This window comes from Lissotriton vulgaris, chromosome 11, assembly GCF_964263255.1.
Source record: "Lissotriton vulgaris chromosome 11, aLisVul1.2, whole genome shotgun sequence".
NCBI classification, from domain to species: Eukaryota; Metazoa; Chordata; class Amphibia; order Caudata; family Salamandridae; genus Lissotriton; species Lissotriton vulgaris.
Window position 1 is genome coordinate 129,208,989 of NC_141699.1, and position 22,888 is coordinate 129,231,876.

Consider the following 22,888-nt stretch of genomic DNA (forward strand, 5'->3'; position numbering starts at 1 on the left):
GTTGACATAAGAAAGCAATGCAAGTAATACACTGACCTTGAAAATTCACATTGGACTGATAAAAGGGGGTCTGGTTTTGAGTTGTGAAGCAATTTAAACCTTTCTTACTTTCTGGAGGAAGTGACAGGTACAGAGGAAAACCCCCAGGTGATTTTTTCTGAACCATGCAGTATTGTGAAAAAAAATCCACAGGTTGATTTTACACTGCATTCTGCTTTCTCGCCTGAACTTAGTGGCTATACCATTAACACCCAACCCTAAGGCGAGCGTTAAGCCGCCATTGAAGCCACACAGAAGATGCTCTGTTAATTTAATGTACCTTTAAACTGAATATTGCGAACCCTCATGAGTATATCCTGGGACATTCTCCTGGGCTCACCGATACACACCGAGAGGCAACTTGAATCCAGAAGCCAGTTTTTTTTAACTACTAATGAAAGACTTTCATACAAAAAGCTTATGTAAATTGTGGAATTGTGACAAAATGGTTCAAGCAGAATTATAATATGTATTATTCAGAAGTTATTACTGCCCAGTCAATGCCAGTTTATTATAATCCTGTATAGTAACATCCCATGTATCCATGTCAGAAGGATAATTTAGCATTGCGAGGTTTCAAACTCATGAATTGCAGGTCATGCCACATTGCAGCAATGACCGATAAACTCACTGAGCCATCTTGCCAACTTTATCTTTACAACCAGTAGTTTTTTTTGTTTTTTTTACTTTTTCATAATTCTCGTTCTATTTCTATCCCGTTCATGCTCATGTTTTTTTTTTTACCAGTTCTTCTAGCAATCTTTCTCCATCTAACCTTCTGGTACCAGATGAATTACTGTCGCATCTCTAGTTCTGCAAGTGCGTGACACAGAGGCGGAAATTATTACCCAGGGACATTATTTTTCACTCTAAATTATTATACTAGACACTTTTACAACCATAAGGTCAATATTCAGAACAGGATATATATCTTGGTTGTGGCTTAGGCTGTTGTATCATTGTAAAACTCTGACATAGACACAAACTAAGAGATAACCAAAGTGTGGGGGGCAGAAGATAATAAAACAGGGCACAATGCGAGAGAGCAGCTCTGTCTTCAGCAGCAACCATGCCTTTTCTGCAAAGTGCGCCAATCTACAACATTTTGCGGAATTTTATGCAGGAAGCAAATTATGCCATCACAGATTTAGAAAAGTAGGATACAAACTCTCACATAAGTTTATTATTTAGCCAACTGTACTGCTTTGAGGATGCTGAGAACACCATAACAGCATTCTGGGTTCAGGAATGTGTGTACATTGTCTCCCTAAAAGCCTAAACCTCTGCTAGAAACATCTTAAGATGAAGACGTATTTCTTTCAGAACCTCATTGCTTACCTTCTGGAACCCTCTATGTTGCCTTAACTGAGCTGTAGTTCTCTAGGAACAGACGGAGCTCAATCAATCAATCAACCAGGGAATTGAAAGTGCACTACTAACCCATGAGGTTCTCTAGGTGCTGGGAGGGGGGGTTTACGCCGCTCTGTTCAGCCGAAGAGTCAGGTCTTGAGGGTCTTCCTGAAGGTGTTCTGGGAGGGGGCGCGTCTGATGTCTGACGATAGCTCGTTCCAGGTCTTGGCTGCAATGTGGGAGAGCGATCTTCTGCCTGATCTGGCTCTGTGGACGCGCGGGGTTTCAGCCAGTGCGAGGTTGGATGATCGCAGGTTTCTTTTGGGTACATGGAAGTTTATTCTGTCGTTGAGGTATTTGGGTCCCTTGTTGTGCAAGCATTTGTAGGCGTGAGTGAGGATTTTGAAGGTGACTCTTCTATACGGGGAGCCAGTGGAGTCGCCGCAGGTGTTGGCTGATGTGTTCGTGCCAGGGGATGCCGAGGACGAGTCTGGCCACGGTGTTCTGTATTGTTTGCAGCTTGCGGATAAGGGACTTGTTGATGCCGGCATTGAGTGCGTTGCCATAGTCGAGTTTGCTGGACTATCTAATCGTTCCCAGTCTAAGTTGATGGATGTGGTAGTTTCCTATGACTGCTTGCCAGTTGAGGATGGCACCTGTACTTCCAGTGATGCCACATCCTGTTTTCTGGAATCTTGCACTTCCCATAGTTCTTCAGGAATAGATGGACCTGGACTATATCATCATGCCCAACCCAAGATTGTGGGCACAGTGGATTACACTGGCTGCTCTCTAATCCAAGATCAATCAATCAATCAATCATCACATTTATATAGCGCACTACTTACCCAGAGGGTCTCAAGGCGCTGGGGGGGGGGGGGGGATCTGCTACTGCTCGAACATGGCTTCTGCACTTCATGTGATGCCAGTTCCTGTTTCTTTTTCATAAAAGGCTTGGGATAAATTCAGAGGAAGGTCCACGAGAATGCAACTTAGGGCTCCATTAGTATGTCGGGCGGATTGCCACAGCCCACATGGCGGTGACGATCCGCATGACATATTCCTCCGCCCACATGCAAATTCCCCCCGCCACATTACTATGTCGGGGGCAACCCCAGCGGACGGAAAGCTGTTAATATGGTGGCGGTGTCTGGTAGACACGCCGATCCATATTAGTATGCATGCGGGGACATGCAGAAAGGCAGGCGGTCTTCTACATTAGGGGCCCGCTAGGATTCTGGGGGGTGGGGGTGCACATGGGGTGTATCTATGGTACCCCCCTGCATTTCAATGTACAATGTGGCAGGCACCGTGCGGTGCCTGTCTCGTTGTGCATTGAAAAGCACAACCTGCATTTTTGGCATTGCGGCGGGCGGTGCCGCAATGTCAGAAATGTGGAATGCACACCGCCCACCACAATGTCAGAAATGCTGGATGGGCCCGCCAGTGTGGCGGGCGCATCCTGATGGGATGTGTGGAACCGCCGCACCCTTAGCGGGCGGTCCCATTTCCCGGTGGTATGGCAGGCAGACAAAGTCCGCCCGACATACTGATGAGCCCCTTAGTGTTTTAAGTTGCGTTCTTTTCTTTTTGTTCTGCATTGTTGTCTTAATGTTTTGTCCTCTGTATTTTCCTTGGATTCACAAATCTTCTGCCAGTCTCTTCTGCAAGTCTTATGATGCCAGACGCAGTCCTAGGTAGTTTTGCGTACTGATTCTCCGTTTTAAATCAAATCCTGATCATCTTCTTCAATCTGCCTCTGGAGGTTATCCCCCTTTTGGTTTTATCCTGCCTAGCAAACTTTCCTAGGGGCACCTGCTTGCCACACATTGTTGCTTTGTGTAGGTGGCAACATAGCTACAGGAAGAAACTGTGCTAGCATCAAGTAGTACTGAAGTACTGAAGTCAAGACAGAAGCTTAAGTCACTACAGAAAATTACACCAACAACTTTTGACTTCAATGGATTTTAAGAATTATCTGAAGGTGGCCAGTAGATCTTGAATGTTGCAGTATTTTACTACCAGCAATGCAGTTGGGAGACCATTTTCTTTGCTTTTAATAGGGCCTAGGACACATTTGCTATGCCAATGTTTGCATGAAATGTTGAATACTTCGATTGTAAAATTCAATATTGACTAATGATTCAGCAACTAAGCCCCGAGGGGGAACACCAAAGAAGCATACTTGTTTTTCTGCCATCGGGCAGTGCCGTGAGGGATACGGCCGAGGTCCAACACGCCGTGACGCGTGCAGAGCGCCCGGAGGCGCCAGTAAAAGCCTGACACCCCCTCTCGCCCCGCGAGTCGCGCGCGGGAGCGCCCGGGGCTAAGCCCGGGCAAAGGGCGGGCCCTCTGTGGCCCTCAGTGGACAGCAGTGGTCGGGCGAGCCAACCCCCTTGTTCATGCTACACTTTATTTCGTGAGTACTGTCTGAATTTAATTAGGTTTTAACCTGTTTTTTGCTTATACGAACCCCACTACCATTGGTATGCCGCCCAAGGAAAGTAAAGGGAAGAGTGACACTGTTGCTTTTACGGGCGCTATGGACCAATTTATTAAAAGATTGAACTGTGTGGTGGATGAAAGCATAAATGTCATGGAAAGGAGGGTTTCGCAGGAATTGGATATTGCGAGAAGATCTTTTCTTGGGCCATTGGCACATGTTCAAACACCTATTGCTAAAGACAGAATTGAAACAGTAGGAAAATCTAATGGTCCTCAAAGTAATGGAACTAATGTGGATATAATTATTAATAACGATATATTGAATGTCACAGAGAATAGTACTCTAACTGTCTCCGAATCTATTTTACAATCACCTAATAATTTACCCAATGTTCGTGCAGCGCCGGTACCTGCTGAGCAAGCTAAAGTATATAATACCAGGCAGCAGAAAGGGATGAACGCAGGGGCTATTCCAAAGAATACACAAGGGCCTGTAAATAATACTAGTGGTAAGAGAAAGAAGGGTCCTAAGCATCCTGTGTCCCCTAATAATAGTCTGGGAGGGGCTGCTGACATAAACAAGAATGTAATAAGGATTGATGTAGAAGGGGGGGATTCTGCTTCTATTGTTATACTTGAAGCACTACGACATATGCTCCACCCATTAGAGGAGAGACTGAGTAAAATAGAGGTATCCTTAAAACGCATAGAGAGGGACATTAAGGAGAGAATAGATATCCAACTGAGCAAGTCCTGTTTTAACCCGCAATCAACATTGACAACAGCTATTCCTGTAAAAACCTCAGATGCTATACTTGCGCAAAAGGAAAAAGTAGTACCTAAACCAAATGTGGGCGACCCTACTACACCTAGTGATGTACCCAATCACCAATCGCAAAAGCAAAGTACACCGGATACAACAGGCAGTAAGGGGATAATAAAAGTAAATAGGCCTAGTAAAGACCAGGTCAAGGATGTACTTAACCTTCCCCCGGAGGTTTGCCCATTTGTGGCTATCTTGACTGGAGTTCCTGAGCTAGGTGAGCAGGAGTTGGAAAGCACATCTTACCTCTGGAAAAGGGTGACCCAATGGCTAAATACCAATAGGCCGTTGCCCCCTGGCCTGAGGGGCAACATATTGAGTATTAGGCGAGTATCATGGGTGGGCCACATGACGAAAGATATACAAGGGGATAGCATAGTTGTCAATTTTGACAACCCAAGAATAGTCAACTATATCTGTAATTGGAAGTATCCTAATCCAGACCCAGCCACCACCATACATCCATTTAAATTAACACATTTTTACCCACCCGGTCACTTCCATTCTAGAACAGATGGGTGGACCACGGTAAGACACCGTGGAAGGAGACACCAAAGAGGAGGCTGGTTAGGACAAATCCACCACCCCTATAACTTCCTCTCCTACAATCAATTTGATTGCCTGAGTCAGTTGATTGACTACAGGTATTAACACTGACCACTAGATCAGAGGAATCTTCTTCTTTAAATAATGCAACCCCCATACCCAATGTTGTACCTCCTAAGGAGAGTGGGGAGGCGAATACACCACTTAACCACCAGGAGACTGGTAGTGAAAAATTTTGTAATAGCATTAATATGGCAGGGTATGACCATGAAGTACGCACAAGTTCGCGTGATCCAAAGGGAGGAGATAGCGATAACAGTGGGTTATCTGTGGATAGGCATTCAAACATCCGTACCACTACTGCTAATAATATACTTCCCACTGTTAAATCTAGTACACTTTGTTCAAAAGAGAAACCCTCATTGTTAAATTTAGTTTCTTGGAACATCGCTGGTGCTGGTACAAAAATGTGTGATCCTGACTGGAATAGTTATATTAATTCATTTGATATCTGTGTGCTACAGGAAACATGGGCCACGGATCAGGTCCATAGAATAGGATATAGAACCTACCAAGTGGCGGCCGTCCCTTCAGTAAGAGGGCGAGCCTCGGGAGGGTTGGTAATATGGATCAGTATAACTATCGATGTGGGGGTAAAAATGTTAAATACCGATTCCTTAGACATACTTGGATTGAAACTAATTACAAGTGAAAAGAGGGTAATCAATCTCATAAATGTGTACAATAGACCATGTCCCGCTAATAGGGAATCTCCATGTATAGAGAAATTGGAAATGTTTATGGACACCTTAGACCATGCTGAAAGTATTATTTTATGTGGTGACCTAAATTGCAATTTTGAGCCGATTGTGGGGATGGTTAAACTGTATGAGGATGAGGACGTTGCTAATGGGATACCAGCCCTGAATAATGGAACTGTTCCGGGAACCATATTAGCCCTCCAGATTTCAGGGCTGTTCACAGGCTATGGTCTAAGAGCTTGTAATGGGCGCATGCCATCAGACTCCCCGAGAGCATTTACCTTTAGTAGGGGGAATTGTAGTAGCAAGATAGATTATGTTTCTGTTTCTTTTAATCTGTGGCCATATACAAATAATTTAAAGGTTAGAGAACGTTTTGAGAGCGATCAATTCCCGTTGGAAATGAGTTTTTTGTCAAGTATCCTGAAAGAACCTGTTGTCACTGAGGGTATGCATAGCCTTGAAGTTCCATTAACCTGTGACAATGTTGTAATAAGTAATAATCGAAGGGCTGTTAAATGGGCATATATTCTTGAGAGAAAAGACTTGTTGGCTAACATTTATTCCACATTTGTGAACTCATTTGAGTCCTATAATATGGATGAATGTAAACCTGGCGAATTTATTGGACTACACAAATCTTTTTGTAAAAAACTGATTGATCTTATTACTAAAAAACCTAGGAAAGGGAATGGGTCGGCGAATACAAAACCCGTAGGCAAACCCTGGTTTAACAAGGAATGCCGAGTAGCCAAGACCGACTTGATCAATGCGGTAAAAACTAAAAGCTCTGTAGAACTTAAAGCAAAAAGGAAAATTTACAATAAAACAATAGCCACCGCAAAATCATCCTGGGACGAGGAACTGTGGTCTAGTATGTTATCAGCTGCAAAAGCTAAAGATCACAGGCAGTTCTGGGAGTTAGTAGCCAAAGGGAATAAGCCAGATAAAGGCTCAAGGGAGGTTTTCTTAAATGAAGCTATATGGGTTAATCATTTTACAACATTATATGCAGCCCAAATTACAGAGGAAAAGTTTACGGCAAACCCAAATGAAATAGTAACCCAGATAGAGGATGTTGAAAACCCATTGGTAATCTTTGATATACAAGAGACCGAAACAGCAATTGCTTCTGTGAAGCAAGGGAAGGCCCCGGGTCTGGATAAGATCCCTGGTGATCTTTATAAACACAACATGGAGATCTGGGCACCTTATCTAAACCATTTGTTTAATGTCATCGCAGCGGGTGACCAAATCCCTGATACATGGGATGGGGCTGAAATTATCACCATTTTTAAAAAGGGGGATAGAGGGGATCCAGCGAACTATCGCCCCATTAGTCTTTTAGACATAACGCAAAAAATTTATGCCAGACATATCCTGAACCGCGTAAATACGTGGTTGGAGGAAAACCTGATTTTATCCAAGTATCAGGCAGGGTTTAGGGAAAGGACTGGGACCATCGACCAGGTATTAAGGCTATGCTGCTTGTATTGGAAATATGTCATCATCCGCAGAGGTAATTTATATGTTACCTTTGTAGATCTACGAGCAGCATTTGACCTTATCCCCCGCGATTTATTGTGGAAATCACTGAAAAACCAGGGGTTCCCAGATGAACTATTGAAATTAGTGACTAGGTTACACCAGAATAATTATGCCAGGGTAAGATGGGGCCCTAACGGTGAACTTACAGATGCAATCCCTATTAAAAGGGGAGTACGCCAAGGGTGCGTGCTGGCACCTACACTTTTCTCCCTTTATGTCAACGATATTACAGTCTATATGGAGAATTGTGACAATGATTCTCCTCGCTTGGGGGGGGAACGAGTTCCGTCCCTCCTCTTCGCGGATGACACGATTCTCATTTCTCAAACCCCCCGGGGCCTACAGATTTTATTAGATAGGTTCCAGCAGTATTGAATCACAAAAGGGTTAGAAATTAATGTAAAAAAGACAAAATATATGGCACTTAACCTTCATAAAAGTTTCAGGAAAAACTTTACATTGAATGGAGAAAAACTCGATTATGAACTAAGTTTCACTTATTTGGGGGTGTTATTAGATTCATACTTAAGTTGGAGACCCCTATTAGAAAAATCTAAAATTGTGTTTAAACAAAATTGTCTACCAATATTGAAAAGGCATAATAACTGGGCAAACAAATCAGTCACCCCAGCGTTAGAACTCTTTAAATGCAAGGTTCAGTCAGCGGTTCTGTATGGGGCAGAACTTTGGGGACCCGTATGTAAAAAGGCATTTGAAATCTTGGAGAACAAGTTTTTAAGGGGATTACTAAAGGTTCCTAGTAACACTCCACTATTACCCCTACTCCTTGATATGAACATACGGCGCACCGACCTGCATGCAATATTAAGACCATTATTGTTATGGGTCAGGTTGTGGATTACCCCAGAGCTAACTGAATATAAAAATGGATTGGTTGAAGTTTTGAAACTGGACACGAGTAACAAGATCCCTTGGTTTAAACACGTTAAAAGCTGGTTAACAAAATTGGGTTTATCCCATTTTTGGAGCCAGCCGGAATCATTGAATGTGTCCTCAAAGAAAATAGTTAAACTTTCTTTTTGGGCCTTTGTGAGTCATGATGCTGTATATATTGGAGCACATGGCCCCTTAACCGAAAAAATTTTATTGGTGAAAAATGTAGCCCAGTTTGAAATGTTTCTTGATGAGATTCAGCCACCATTAGCGAAAACCTTGTACTTAAAGTATAGGTATGGTATACTAAGAACTCGAGAAACCGAGTCAAAATGGGGGAACGTCAGTAGTGATAAATGTACCCTATGCACAAATAATGTAAGAGAAGACACTTTTCATATTTTGTTTTTCTGTCCAAGTTATGTGGAAACTAGAAAAAAATGGATAGTGCCATTGTGCCGTAACATTGGAATAACTTCGCATAAGGAAGCTGGAAGAATATTAATTACGGACACTAGTCAAGTAATAGTGTTTGGTATCAGTAGATTCCTCCTGGCAGTAAAATTCATTAGACAAAAACTGTCACTGCCATTTTAAATGTCTGGCTGTTATAACCCAATTTAATCCTTTTTTTAACTGTGTAAATATTTTAAACTTCTTTTTAACTATATTTATTGATGTGTGTTTTAAGCCCACTCCCGTGATTTAGCTGTAAGGGTTCAGGGATAGTATTTGGTCAAGCACTAGCACTTTTTGAATTGAACACTTTTGTATACTGTTGATGATAATGTGGCCACGTAGATTATGTATTTTGTATATATATTATGTATTTTGTATATCTTTTATGATGCAATTGCAACGAAATAAAGATTATTGAATACTTGAGCAACTATGTACAGTTACTACCAAAAACAATTTGTTCCTGCTTATTATTCTGTAAAGTCCCTAGGCACTGCTCTTTCACCAGAGGATGAAAATATTATAGAAGAGATTTGGGCCCAACTTTACTAAAGGTTTGTGCTGGTGCTTACACAACACAAAGCTATACAAAGTGTCATTAAGGCCTTAACCGCAGCGGTTTTTCCGCCGCGGTGCGGGCGTTCTAAAGGGTGGGTGGTGCTCCATCGTCCGTTGGCCGACGGCAGCACCAGCAAGGTAGTGCTCCCGTCAGCACGGAAGGGGTTAAGCGTTGCCAAGTGGTGCAACCAGCAGCAGCGGCTCAAATGTCATGCACAAAAGGTAATCTACCTGAAAGTTGACCCTCATACTGCACTCAAACTTCTACACGCAATCCCTTGCTAATGTACGCAAAGGCAGCATATCTGTGACAGGCTAGCGTAAAAATCTTAGGTTTTGATGCAATGCCAGATCTACTAAAATAGCATGTTCGGCCTTTGCCGCAAACCCTAATACTATGTAGAACATGCACAAGCGAGAGGTCAAGGGGTTTATTGCCTGATACACCTATATGTAATGTGTGCTTAACCATAAGCCACACAGTTTACACGTTTGGCCCTGTGCTGTTGTCCACATGTGGAAATTTGAACTAGCATGTGTGCCTCTAGAAAGAGTCTTAGACTGCATACAGCTAGCTCGCCTTTCTCCAACACGTGCATGGCTTAGCGTCATGCACAACAGCCAAATTTAGAACAAGCAACACTGATGATGTCATTGGAATGCATCTCTTACTAAATTCCATGCAAAACAATGCTGCGATTTTTCATGCGATGCTCCATTGTATGACAGTCAGTAGATTTGGGCCGAAATCGAGTATGTGAAGTAGATGCAAATGTCGAGGTGGCTAAAACATAACAATGCTACTTCAATTCTGCTGTTTCCACTGAGTTGGTCCTCAACTGGGATATTCTGGTCCTCATTTATGAAACATATTGCATCGCAGCGCGAAAACAGCGATCCAACACTTTTCAGTGCGTCCTCCTTGTGACGCCATGAAAGCACCGTATTTACTGTATGGCGCTCCATGTCCCAAAGATTTACAGATACGTCAGTATTCCTGACGTATATGTAGGCGCAAAAGTGGCACATTGCTGGGGTGTGTCTGAAAACAGACGCAAATCCAGCAATGTGTCCTGTCACATGGGGCAAGCCCCATGTGAAAGGGCCTACGTCTCTCCTTAAGCCTGCTGTGGAGCAGGTGTAAGTTTTAGAAGCAGTGGAGTCCTAGAAGTGGCGTAGTGACATCTCATAGATTTCACTGCGTCACTACTATGAGACTTTTTTGCGGGGGAACACCCGCCCAGCATATATTATACCTGATGCAGGTATAATGTATCAAAGGGGTTTACAAAGTGACACATCTGCCTAGATGCGTCACTTTGTAAATATGGCACAGTGTGGTGCATATTTTACGCCGCTGCGGCATTACAAACAGTGACGCAACGGCTGCGTAAAGGACTCATAAATAAGGCCCTTAATATTTGAGGTATGTGTATATAGCGCAGACCCAGCACCAAGAAACAGCAAAGCACTTTACAGAGAACATCTTTATTTTAAAATAAATCTCTGTACATGAGGTGCTGTGCATGTTACAGCAAAGTGTGTGGTACCCGGTGGAGGCGGGATCGGTGCTTTAGTCAGCTCCCCACTTTAGCAGCCTAACCTTGGCCCCATTAAAGCAATAATTATCTGTAAGGGAAAACCATGATAGATGATGGGATGGAGGGGTGTGGGGTGATATGCATAGTGAAGGAATTGAAGATATATAGATGAGGAAAACGAAAGCATGGGCGAGAAAGTAGAAAAGGTAAAGACTTTTACTCAACCCTGCCACATAATTTGGAGCTCCACTGCTGCACAATTCCAGTGTCCCTGCCAATAATGAAACACCACACCCAAGCCAAGCATAATTCTGTCTTCCAACCACAAACCCATACATACATGAACATACAAAACCACACCCCAAACCTCACTCCCACAAACTCTACACAGTATGTGGCTTTAGGGGCAACATTATAGAGGCAGCGATTGAGTGATGTCATAATAGGTCTTAAATACAATCGGACATCAACTAACAAAGGAACATTCTAGAATGATAGTGATTTGGTATTCAAACATCGAGAGCTACCTTTATGTCTTGCCTTTGGATTGCCCCGACTCTTGCGTGAAGCCCCTGCCCTTCAACTACAAGGTAAACAGTCAAAATATCGATTTTTAAATATCAAAGTGCCTTTATATCGAGTTTTAAATATTGTAGGGACAGAATATCGACATCAAGAATATCGACAACCAGAATATCGAACTTAAGGTAAGAAATATCGATGTTGCAAATATCGATGTTGGTAATATCGATAGTTAAACTATCGATGTTAATAATATCAATATTTATATTAGTGTTATGTATTTTAGTATGTATTTTAGATGTATGTTTTCTTTATTTTTTGTTAAGTATTGTACTGTTTTTTTAAATATATGTATACATTTTTTAGAAAGGTGTCATTTTTTGTTAAGTAAATTATGCATTTTTGTACCATAGAGGGTTGTGGATTTATAGGGGAATAGGGTGGGAAGTAATTTAATTATAGTAAATTAAATAATAATTTTTAGTAATTATTAATTCTTTATAATTAAATTTTGTGTTTTAGTTCTGTGTTGTGGGTTTATAGGGGAATAGGCTGGGAAGTAATTGAATTTTTATTAAGGAGTCAATCATTTTTATTTATTAGTATTACTAATTCATTTGTCAATTAATTATTGATTGGTAAATTATTATTATTAATTGATAATGATATTATTTGTATTAATTTATTATTGGAGTGGGTTGTGGGTTTATAGGGGAATAGGGTGGGACATAATCTATTTGTACTTAGTTAGTTAATAAAAAAAGGGTATTGATTTTTTTTGTTAATTATTAATTGGTTATACATTTTTATACGATAATATTTATTGGTACTGATAAATAATGTGTTTTCTACAGGATATTATTTATTTGTATTGATAAATGTGTTTATCAATTATTAATTGGTTATTAGTTGTAATTAAATATTATTTATTGTTGATAATTTATTGTTCATTAATTATTATTAGCAAATTAATTTTTATTAATGGAATAATTGAAAATTAAATTAATTGTGTGACATTTTATGTGGAGTGTGTTGTGTGTTTATTGGGGAGTAGGGTGGGAAGTATTTAATGTTATTAAAGTAATTTTTAATTTTGATATATTTGTAGTTTTTATTTTAGTTTTTATTTTATTTATTGTTAATTTATTAATAAATAATTATGTATTTACAATATTTATTTGATTTATAAATATGTTATTTTTAAGACCTACGCTATCCAACGCTTTCTCTACTGTTCCACTCTCTGGAGTGGGAATATTTATTTTTAACCCCTACACTATCCAACGCTTTCCCTACTGTTGCACTCTCTGGAGTGGGAATAGTACTTTTTACCCCTACGCTATCCAACGCTTTCCCTACTGTTGCATTTGCTGAAGTGGGAATAGTATTTTTACCCCTACGTTATCCAGCGCTTTCCCTACTGTTGCACTCTCTGGAGTGGGAATATTAATTTTTACCCCTACGCTATCCAGCACTTTCCCTACTGTTGCACTATGTGGAGTAAGTGTATATATTAATGTATATGTATAATTTATTTTAACATTATATGTATTAGTTATAAAAAAATTATATGTTTTAATATTTTTAACTTTTTTTAAATTATATTTCATATTTAATCAATTTTACATTATTATTAAAACATTTAAAAAAACAATATTTTTAACATCGATATTTTTGACAACTACATTTTTTTCTCTATATTTTTGTACTTACCATTATGTTGGACTTCGATATTTTTGACTTCAATATTTTTGTGTCGATATTTTTGTAGGTCAATTTTCTGTCGGTCGATATTCTGTCAGACTTTCCAACTACAACAAGGACTTTTAAACATTGTAAATGGCTTGCCAAGAACCCTTAAAAAACAAATATTAAGCTTATGCTTCTATATCAAGAGCATACCGTAATAGAATTTTTGCAAAACAATATTTGAGCTTAGCTGTTTTAAATGTAGATATAGTATCTCTTCGCTTTTACTTGACAATGAGCAATTATGAAGGCAAAATATGCCTCAAACTGATGTGTCGATGAAAGGAAAAAAGAAAAAGTCTTGCCTCAGGTTTTATTGTTGGTGTGGGAGACAGGTATGTGGGGGCACAGGCGGTGCAAACCCAGTTCAAAGACAGGGGTTTTGCAGCAATGCCAATCACCAGTGGGAAAATGCTGCCTTATGGCATTCCTCGCGGCTCTGCGGCGGCCCTCTCCTTAGCGAAATCTGTCAGAGGAGCCTAAGTGCCTTTTTGATGACTTTCCACGTAAGCGCCGTCAGCTGGGATGGAAACATTCCTTGCTATGAAGTGAAATGTGACGGAGTGATATCCGTCATCCAGGAGCCTCCAGGTTTCCCAGAATGCTCTTGTCTGGTGAGGTCTTGTATGGGCAGCAGGAAGATGCTCTGAGTTCAACACTGAGGGGAGGCCTGGAGGAGGCACGGTCCATCTCCTTAACAGGGGCGTGTAGGCTTCGGGCCCACAGTGAGAGATCCATGCCAGGATAGCCACTCACTATATAAATAATAATATCCAGTTACACCTATTGTGTATACATGTACAAAAGCTGTTAAAGCTGCTGCTGCCTGGAATTCGCTCCCTATGGATCTTCAGCTTATCCAAGAGTTCCATCTTTTTAGAAAACGTCTTAAAACACATTTGTTTAGCCTGACCATCTGACTCAACGTTCTGCCCCTGCCCGACGCGCCAGGACACTCATGAGTATTAGTGCGCGATATAAATCCTCTATAACATAACATGTCTCTTGGGGATGGCCTGAACATCTGGCATGTTGCCAACCCAGAAGTAGGGCAACGGTGGACACCCCAGTCTTACAGACTGTCTTGGCATAGAGCGCTGCCGCAACCCGGCCCTTTGCTCCAACTCTTGAGTAGGTAAATACATTGGGGCTTATTTACAAGGTCCTTGAGCCCCCAGTGCGTCACTTTTTTTGACGCACCGGCGGCGCAGTGTGCCGGCCCATATTTACCCAGCCACACAGAGGCACCATGCATGGCTTTTCATGGCCTTGTAAATACGGCCCCTTTTAATGCATCACTTTGAGTGAAAGGGGCGTGCCATTGGGTTACCGTGGGTGTTCCCACACAACACCCATGGATTCTGCTATGTTCCCAGATTAACAACATTTTGTAAACCTGGTAATGTGTCAGAATCCCACGTCTACCCAGGGGAGGCGTAAGGAGGCGCACCGAGGAGAAATACTTCTATGTCTCCTAGTTTTTTCCTCTTTCTATGTGTGCTGCATTCTGTCAAACACTAAATAAATGTGTGCAGGGAGGTGTCCGCAACTAAAGTGCTGCAACGCAGGCAGCCTTGCAGCATGGCAGGGGAAAGCACAGGGATGCGTTATACTATTGTAAATATGATGCCTCCCATTGCTTTTAAAATGACACAGCTTGGTGCAGCAAAATGGCTTGTGGCGCAGCGCTGCTCCATTTTGTTGTAAATAAGGACCGTTGCATTTAGGTCCATTGTATGTAAATTCATCTTATAAATATGCGGTAAGCAAATGCTGAACGTACAAGGTTGTCCCCAAAATGAGGTTTCTTAAAAGGAGGTTTGGCCTACAGACAGAATGAAAGCGCCCACAAGAACCGTATCAAGGGTCCTAGTAAAGTAACGGATGTGACGACCTGACCGCGGTGTATTGTGCTGCACAGAATTGTATTGTGCGGTATAGTGTTGCTGCACTTGTGCCCCCCTTTCTGAAACGCCTGAAGCACTTTCATGGTGATTGGATATTTGTTAATGTGCACAGTTGGAAGACTCTAGGCTAGTTGTGTGGGCTTTTTGGAAAGTGTTGGATGTAGTTTGAGGCGTACTACAGGTTCCAGTAAACTACTACAGCATTTTGGAATGAGGTGGTGCAGAAAAGTGTTGGATCAGGCGCAGCCATGGAAAAAAAAATCTTTCTAAGCGTGGTCCGTTTAGAAAGTGGTCCAAGGTTTCTTGACGGAAGGGATGGTCAACGTGGAACCAGTTTAGAAGAGAGTCCTAGGGTGGTGGTAGGTGTGGCGTTTAGGTCAAAGTAAAAGTAGTCTAGTACGGAGAATAGTCTAAGGTTCTATGGATAGCGATTCCAAAGTAGCCATCAGGATACTGCATTCTGCACTCCCTGGAGCCTTCAAAGAAGATAAAGAGGTGCCCCTGGCATAGAAAACAAACAGTAGCACCAAAGGGATGGCAGATCTTACTCTTTGAGGGACATCTATTAAAGGGAAAATGCTGCAAAGGGATCACATGCAGTAAAACTATCATCCGGTAGCGTCATTTACTTACAAGACCAGGGATGGGCTGGAGTCATCAGTCTTTCCCAGATTCCTAACTTGGGTTGATGGGATTAGAAGCGGAACCTGTTCTTGAGGCCGTATCATGGAACAATGACACCATCCCCATTATGGACTATGGTTTGGAGGCAGTGGGCAAGGGTTTATAGGCACTGGGCAATGGCTTGGAGGTACTGAGCAATGGTTTGGAGCCAGTGGGAAAGGGTTTGAAGGCACTGGGCAATGGTTTTTGGGGCACTGGGCAATGGTGTGGAGACATTGGGCAATGGTTTGAAGCCACTGGGCAAGGTGTGCAGGCACTGGGCAATGGTTTGGAGGCACTGAGCAATGGTTTGGAGCCAGTGGGCAAGGGTTTGAAGGCACTGGGCAATGGTTTTGGGCCACTGGGCAATGGTGTGGAGACATTGGGCAATGGTTCGAAGCCATTGGGCAAGGTAGCAGGCACTGGGCAATGGGTGGCAATAGCTTGGAGCCGTTAGACAAGGTTTGCAGGCACTGGGCAATGGTTTGGGGGCCCTGGGGCGGGCAATGGTTTGGAGGTACTGAGCAATGGTTTGGAGCCATTGGATAAGGGTTTGAAGGCACTGGGCAATGGCTTGAAGGCACTGGACAATGGTTGGAAGACACTGGACAATGGTGTGAGGACACTGGGCAATGTTTGGAGGCACTGGGCAATGGTTTGGGGACACAGGGCAATGGTAGGCATTGGGCAAGGGTTTTGAGACATAGGGCAATGCTTTGTAGGCATTGGACAAGGGTTTTGATGCACTTTTTGTGACGTTCTGGTGGTGATAACCCCTTTGCATTATTTATAAAGCGGCGTTAAGCCACTTAATGTGGCTTAACACCGCCTTGTAAATAATGCCCCTTTCAGGCAGCACTTAGAGTGAAAGGGGTGAGCAATTATGGGTGTTGTAGTGATCAACAGCCATTGCTTTTTTACGCTGCCCACTATTTACAAGGGTGGTGTAAATATGGGGTAGCACCAAAAATAAGACCAGGGAAAACCTGGTCTTATCCTGGTGCAACTAGGAGAAATTATAAATTTCTTCTAATTTTTGCTATTTCTATGTGTTCTTCATTCTACAGCACACATACAAAGAGTGAATCGCCAGTAGTGATTGTTCATGTGCAGGAAGGAAGGCCAACGAGGACCCCTATGGATTGCCCTGCTGCAAAGCCTTAAACCCAGAATCATAATGGGGGTAAATGCAAATTATCTGAGGCAAACGAGTGGCCTTCTGTGGAATAAAGGGGAGTTCTCTTTGGGAAGAAGCCCCTTCATGCTAGTGAACATCTTTTGGTATATTTGAGGCATTTCGTCGCCTGTTATATGGTCAAACAAGTGGTACTTGAACACAAATGGGTGACGTTTTGAGAAGAGACTGTGAGTGAGATGCTGGAGTCAAACATGGACCTTCTTCCAAGTCAACATGTTGTACATTTTGAAACTCCAGTGAGTGAAATTAAGGAGAACCAGTAAGCTCTTTCTAATTTGTGTATTACTTTTACCCAATGTAATGTTACTCAAGGTACAAACTTTATGAATGATATAAGGCCGAATCAGATTTGCCAGGATTCGAACTCGTGACCTGACACTCACCACATGTGTCAACGGCGAACGTTCATCTTTTTGAGCTATCCTACTGCTTTCTACACATAAATATACCTTTTTTTTTTACTAGAATAGAATACTTTTGAACTTTGTTTCTTTTGAGGAAATCTGGGCCTAAATCCATCGTTTTTTGCTCACCACACCACCCCAGTTCAGACATGGCCATATGAAAATCAGCCTTGACCCTGTGCCTCATGGGATCAGTCCAGCCCGATCTGCCAAGCCATGTCTTCCCTGGACCGGAATTAAGCATCCTAGGACCGGTTTCTGGCTATCAGCCGTCATCAGCCAGGATAGCTTGACTCCAGTGGTGTGGAGAGCACGGGACTCTCGTTTGAGCATACCCGTCCCACTAGAGGTGACAATTGCAAAAACAACAGTTGATGGACAGAATGCAGAACAATGTTGTACATACTGAGGTGGTACTGACTGGTCCTTCGAGTGTCCACTGGAGCATCCTTTCCCACACACCTCTGGGTGACCTTTAATTGGACATCTGGACCTGGAAGCATATGATCGACCCACCTCCAAGAGAATACTAAATATCAATACAGTATGGGTCCAATTCACGCCATCCTTGATACAGTCAGAGGTTTATGTTGAACTCATGGTAATGTGTTTGTCATCAGCCCTGCACCTTCTAATGCTGGAAATCTGGACCCGAACTACAATTAGGGCACATTTTCTCTGATTGCCCCGTTACGCACCTTTAAACAGGTGCACTGGGCGCAAACAGGGAAAATGCTCCCTATTATGATGAACAAACCACTGCATTAATTGAAATACAAAGTGACTGCTTTTAAGTCGCTCTGCGATTCTCTGTGCAGGTGGCAACCTGCCTGCACCTTAAAAAGGGGAGCGACATGCCATAGCAGGCAGGTGCAATGAGTGACTGCACCCGACTGCACGTGGATGTCTGGTGGGGGAGGCGGTCCATGGGACCCCCCTTCATCCTACCAGATGAATGGCCTCAGGGGGTGCACTGACTGTGCACTGACTGTGCCCCTCCTTTTTGTGGAGTACTTTCAGTGCGCCTCCTAAAGGGATATTTGTCTCTGCGCCCTTGTCCGTAATACAGTATGGGCGCAGAGGCAAACGGAGATCCTCGTTTGTGTGGGGCCACGCCCCCATGTAATTAAGGGAATGTCCTCTCACAATAGCGATGTCGCCATTGGTATTACAGAAGGGGCCGCACAAGCATCTGCTCACCTTGGTCAATAGGAGAATTCTCTTAATGCCTTAGTAATTACAGATTCCCAGAGTATTAATAGTTCCGGGTATGAATTTACTGCATCAGTGAAGTCCCAATGCACTAAAAATAAAAACTAGGGCAGGTGATATGAGTGAATAAACCTACAGAATTGTTGAAATTTTGGTAACATGATTATCGCGAATTTATGTTATGGCAAAGCCACAAAGAGACTTATAAAATGAATAAAATAACATTTATTTATATATTTGGGGACTGCGTGCACACTGTTTCAAGCTGAATGAGCTCACACGTGTCCAGTTCCCTGGCTTTAATTTACTTAAAGGAAATTGTCGCTTATTTTTAAATCCACGTACTTCTGCCTTCGCCTTTCTTTTCCTTTTTTGTGCGGCTCTCCCTTTCTACGTCTGTGGAGAACGTTTTGTACAAATGTGGCGACGAGGCAAGCAAGAAAATTAGCAGATGTTGACAGCTATGGACGAAAATCTGAAGGCAACGCGCAGCCTCTAACAAGTTTCATATTTTATTAGAAAATATGGAAAACTGAACGCTTTCCAGTCCTCTGGTGTGGATGACCTTTTCTCCTCCACACACTGGAAAAAGCAGCATCCACTGGTTGTACAGAAACCAGACAGCGTGTCTGAGTCACGCGGCATTGTTGTGCTACGGAGTCTCCATTCGGGCTCTCAGGCGGTACAGCAAGCCCCAGAGAGGCGACACGGGTCTCCGTTTTCTCTTAATGACTAACGTGTACTTTATTTTTTTGAAATATTATTTCAAAACATTTTGATGCGTATTTTCAGAAGGTAACATACAAGCGCATGGTAATACATTCAAACTATTGTTAAAAAAATTGGAGTTTGGAGTGAAAAAACACAGCAAAAAGCCAGGAAGGATGCTTTTTGTATAAAAAAACCAACAACACCCAGGGAGGCAAGGGCTAACCACGGCAGCTCTGATTGACTGACAACAGCCTATCAGTGTGGTTTAGATCAGGAACCTACTCTGATTGGATGAAAGAGCGACCAATCAGATTGTAGATGTTTCAAAGTCCGATGTCATCAGTTCCAGTTCTTACTCTTTTGGCATTCTTTTACTCATTCTGCACTATCTGTATCTGGCATATGTTGCCATGGGGATTATTGGCCCTTCTTTGATTCCCCCCTCTTTTTGGTGTACACATGAGGAGCATCCTGCTGCTCCTAAGGCTAGGAAGGTGCTGTGTAGCTGCCCAAAAGTTGTAGTCTATCTTTTACATAGCCCAACCCACCACACCACCAGGAGCTGCACCCATAGCTGCACCTCGGTGGTCACAGCACACAACATGAAAACACTTCCCACGTAGGCTCAAAACAAGAACACCGCCCTTCCAACCACATACCCACCACAGTGTAGCATGCTGTCCATGTCAGTAAGAGCTTCAGCACCCCACACAGGGATACTAAGCGATAAACAAATGCTACAATAGAATCAGAATACGGCCATAGTTTAGGGGCATCTGGTCAGAATATCTGTGAAACAAACTGCCCATGACATGTATGTAGGCCAGTAAAGTCACTGTGGTGGTTGAACTGCTGCAGAATACGGTCTCCTGGTCCTGATCCCCACTGCAGCCGCCGGGAACCCTAGGACACACCTCAAAGGGGGCATCCAGTGAATGATGTCACAGTGCATCTCAAAACCCCAGCTGACATCATCAAACAGAGCAACGTTCAAGAACGCTTATTGTTGGTGATTGTTAAAGATGCAGGACTGGGCAAAGAGAACTGATTTTTCTCTACACTGGACGGCAGTGGCGGCTCCCCCGCTAAGGCGGAGGAGCGTCGCCCCACAGGAAAAGTAAAATGCTAATAATGATGTTATCATAATTTTATTGTTCGCTATTGGCTTGCGCTGTAAAGGTGCAGGTGGGGTGCGGCTGTGCTGGCTGGAGAGCAGGGGGAGGAGTGATGGACACTCTGAAGTGCGCATGACGGTTTGGCGTGCCGTCTTTGGCCGGCCAAACAGTCATGCACACTTCGCATGTTCCCCACCAGGCTGTGGGGAACATACCCAAGCACCCAGTTCCTGTCTGAGCGCCGAACTATGGTGCTCAGACCAATCACAACGCTGCTGTTAGGCAGCGTTGTGATTGGCTAGGGGAGTCTAGGTGCTTACTGTTGCTGCATCGTGGACATGAAGGAGAGCCGGTCGCCGGGAAGGTAAGTGCATTTTTCTTTCTTTTTTTCCCCCCTTTTATTTATTTTTTAACCGCTTCGCCGCGGCGGCTTTTCCCGCTGTGCGCGGCAATTTCAAAATTACCGCGTTACGTGACGAGCTGGCCTTGTCATCCGCGCAGGACAGGTAAGCGCGATGACGAGCCCAGCTCGTCAATAGCCTCGAAGGGGTTAATAAGCTCCCCTCCCCGCCCTACCCGCTCCACCGCTACTCCCCGGTAGCAGCCGCTACTGCTGGACTGGCCCTTTAACTTCAATCGGAGACTTGAATCATTCATCGCATTCACTTCTTCTGTTACCAGATGCCAGGTGCCTAACACAAACAAGGAGAATCCCGCAGTATCTCCCCTTCCATGAAGCCCAGCCCGTGATTAACACACTGCACTTCAGGGGGCTGAGCAACGGCAACAGCTGCTGATGGGACCACACATTGTTTTACCACACAGGCACTCAACAAGCTGCCAGCGTGCACATCTGCCTCTTCAAAAGGCACCAGGCTGGCTAGCAAAGGACACACTGCACACCATTCACCTTCACGGGTGCATTGCATACCTCCTTGTACCCTCACAACTTATCACATGCCACACCCATCACACTGCTTACCCTCAGCTAACCTCCACCTCTTTACTGTGCTCAGGCTAAACTAATCCTCTTACAGACTTCACATCTTTCAAGCTTATGCATCCTTTTCATTGGAACGCCAAGTCACACCAGTCTAAAACCACACCCTTCCTGGCTGAGTTAAAGCAAGACATTAAATTACACTTCCTGGCTCTAGAATGACCAATCGTTGTGAACTCTAAAATCCCCCCGACTCTTCCTACATAGGTAACCATGAACAGATCTTTAAATGTGCTCATTGCATGCATGATCTGATGTTAGAATGTGGCTGAAATCACGAAAATTACACTACTATCAGCTTGTAACAATTAGTTACAAATATAGAGTGACATCAAAATGCATCTCATGTGACCTTTCCTGTGGAAGGAGGGAGCCACGTTTACCTACTAGGTCCTTGGGTCAGCGCTGCCTCCATTTGCCTCTCCCATTCACAGGAGTGGCTGAGTTGACCATCTGAGCTGGAAATGGCAAGGACCACCCTACCCTGAAACCAGGATCCCAGCTCTGGCCCCACGGCCTCTTTCATGGACGGAGAAGGCTTAAGAAAATTCAGTGCAGTTGACCCACACAATGCACCCCATGTTCACGCACCTTCCTTTATTATATGGGGCAAACACTCTGGCGGCCATTCTAGAGACCTTCTCAAAACCTCACCCTGTTGCCACCAACATCGAACGCACCCAACGAAACAAGGCCCGCAGGTAGACCACAAATCAAAGAGCGGTGTTGTGGAGGAGGCTGCAGGAGCGTTTTGCTCTGTGTTGCACAAACTAGGGAGTCACAACATACTCTGGCCGTTTTTGGGATCTATTTATGATGTGGGATAACATGTCCCGAAATATCAAATGATATTGCAAGCCCCCTTGGAGTTCTATGACCCAATAAGGCCTCTTGGCTTGCAATCTTGTATTTCGCTGTTGTTGTGAACTTCTCAGGGATCCCAAATACCCTTAGAATGTACACTAGTGTGTATGTTATGCCATATCTAATTATCTTACCTATAATATATTAATCCTCGTGTCACCCAGACTACTTCCGCCCACCATTGCATCTTCTTTGTTAGACACAAAGGGGCTTATTTACAAGCCCATTCCACCGCCGGTGCGTCACTTTTTTTAACGCACCAGCGCGCAGAGGGTCTGCTCATATTTACAAGGCCGCGTAAAGTCACCCAGCGTGACTTTTCATGGCCTTGTGAATATGTTTCCCTTTCACACATTACTCTGTGTGAAAGGGGCGTTCCATGGGTGTTGCTGTTGGTGTTCCCACACAACATCCATGGAACTTGACGCATTCCCAGATTTACAACATTTTGAAAAACTGGGAATGCGTCAAAATCCTATGCCTCCTGTGGGGATCGAGGAGAAATACTTTTATTTCTCCTCATTTTTTCCTCTTTGGTGAAAGATGGGACCACCTTCCACCCTCCACTGATGGTCCCCC

The 22,888-nt window shown here is 43.4% G+C and overlaps 1 protein-coding gene across 1 annotated transcript in view; it reads right to left on the reverse strand.

Moving 5' to 3' along the window:
* RFLNA (refilin A) overlaps positions 1–22,888 on the reverse strand; it is a 92,219-nt gene that overhangs the window by 8,325 nt on the left and 61,006 nt on the right. The gene's annotated exons all lie outside the window — the stretch shown is intronic.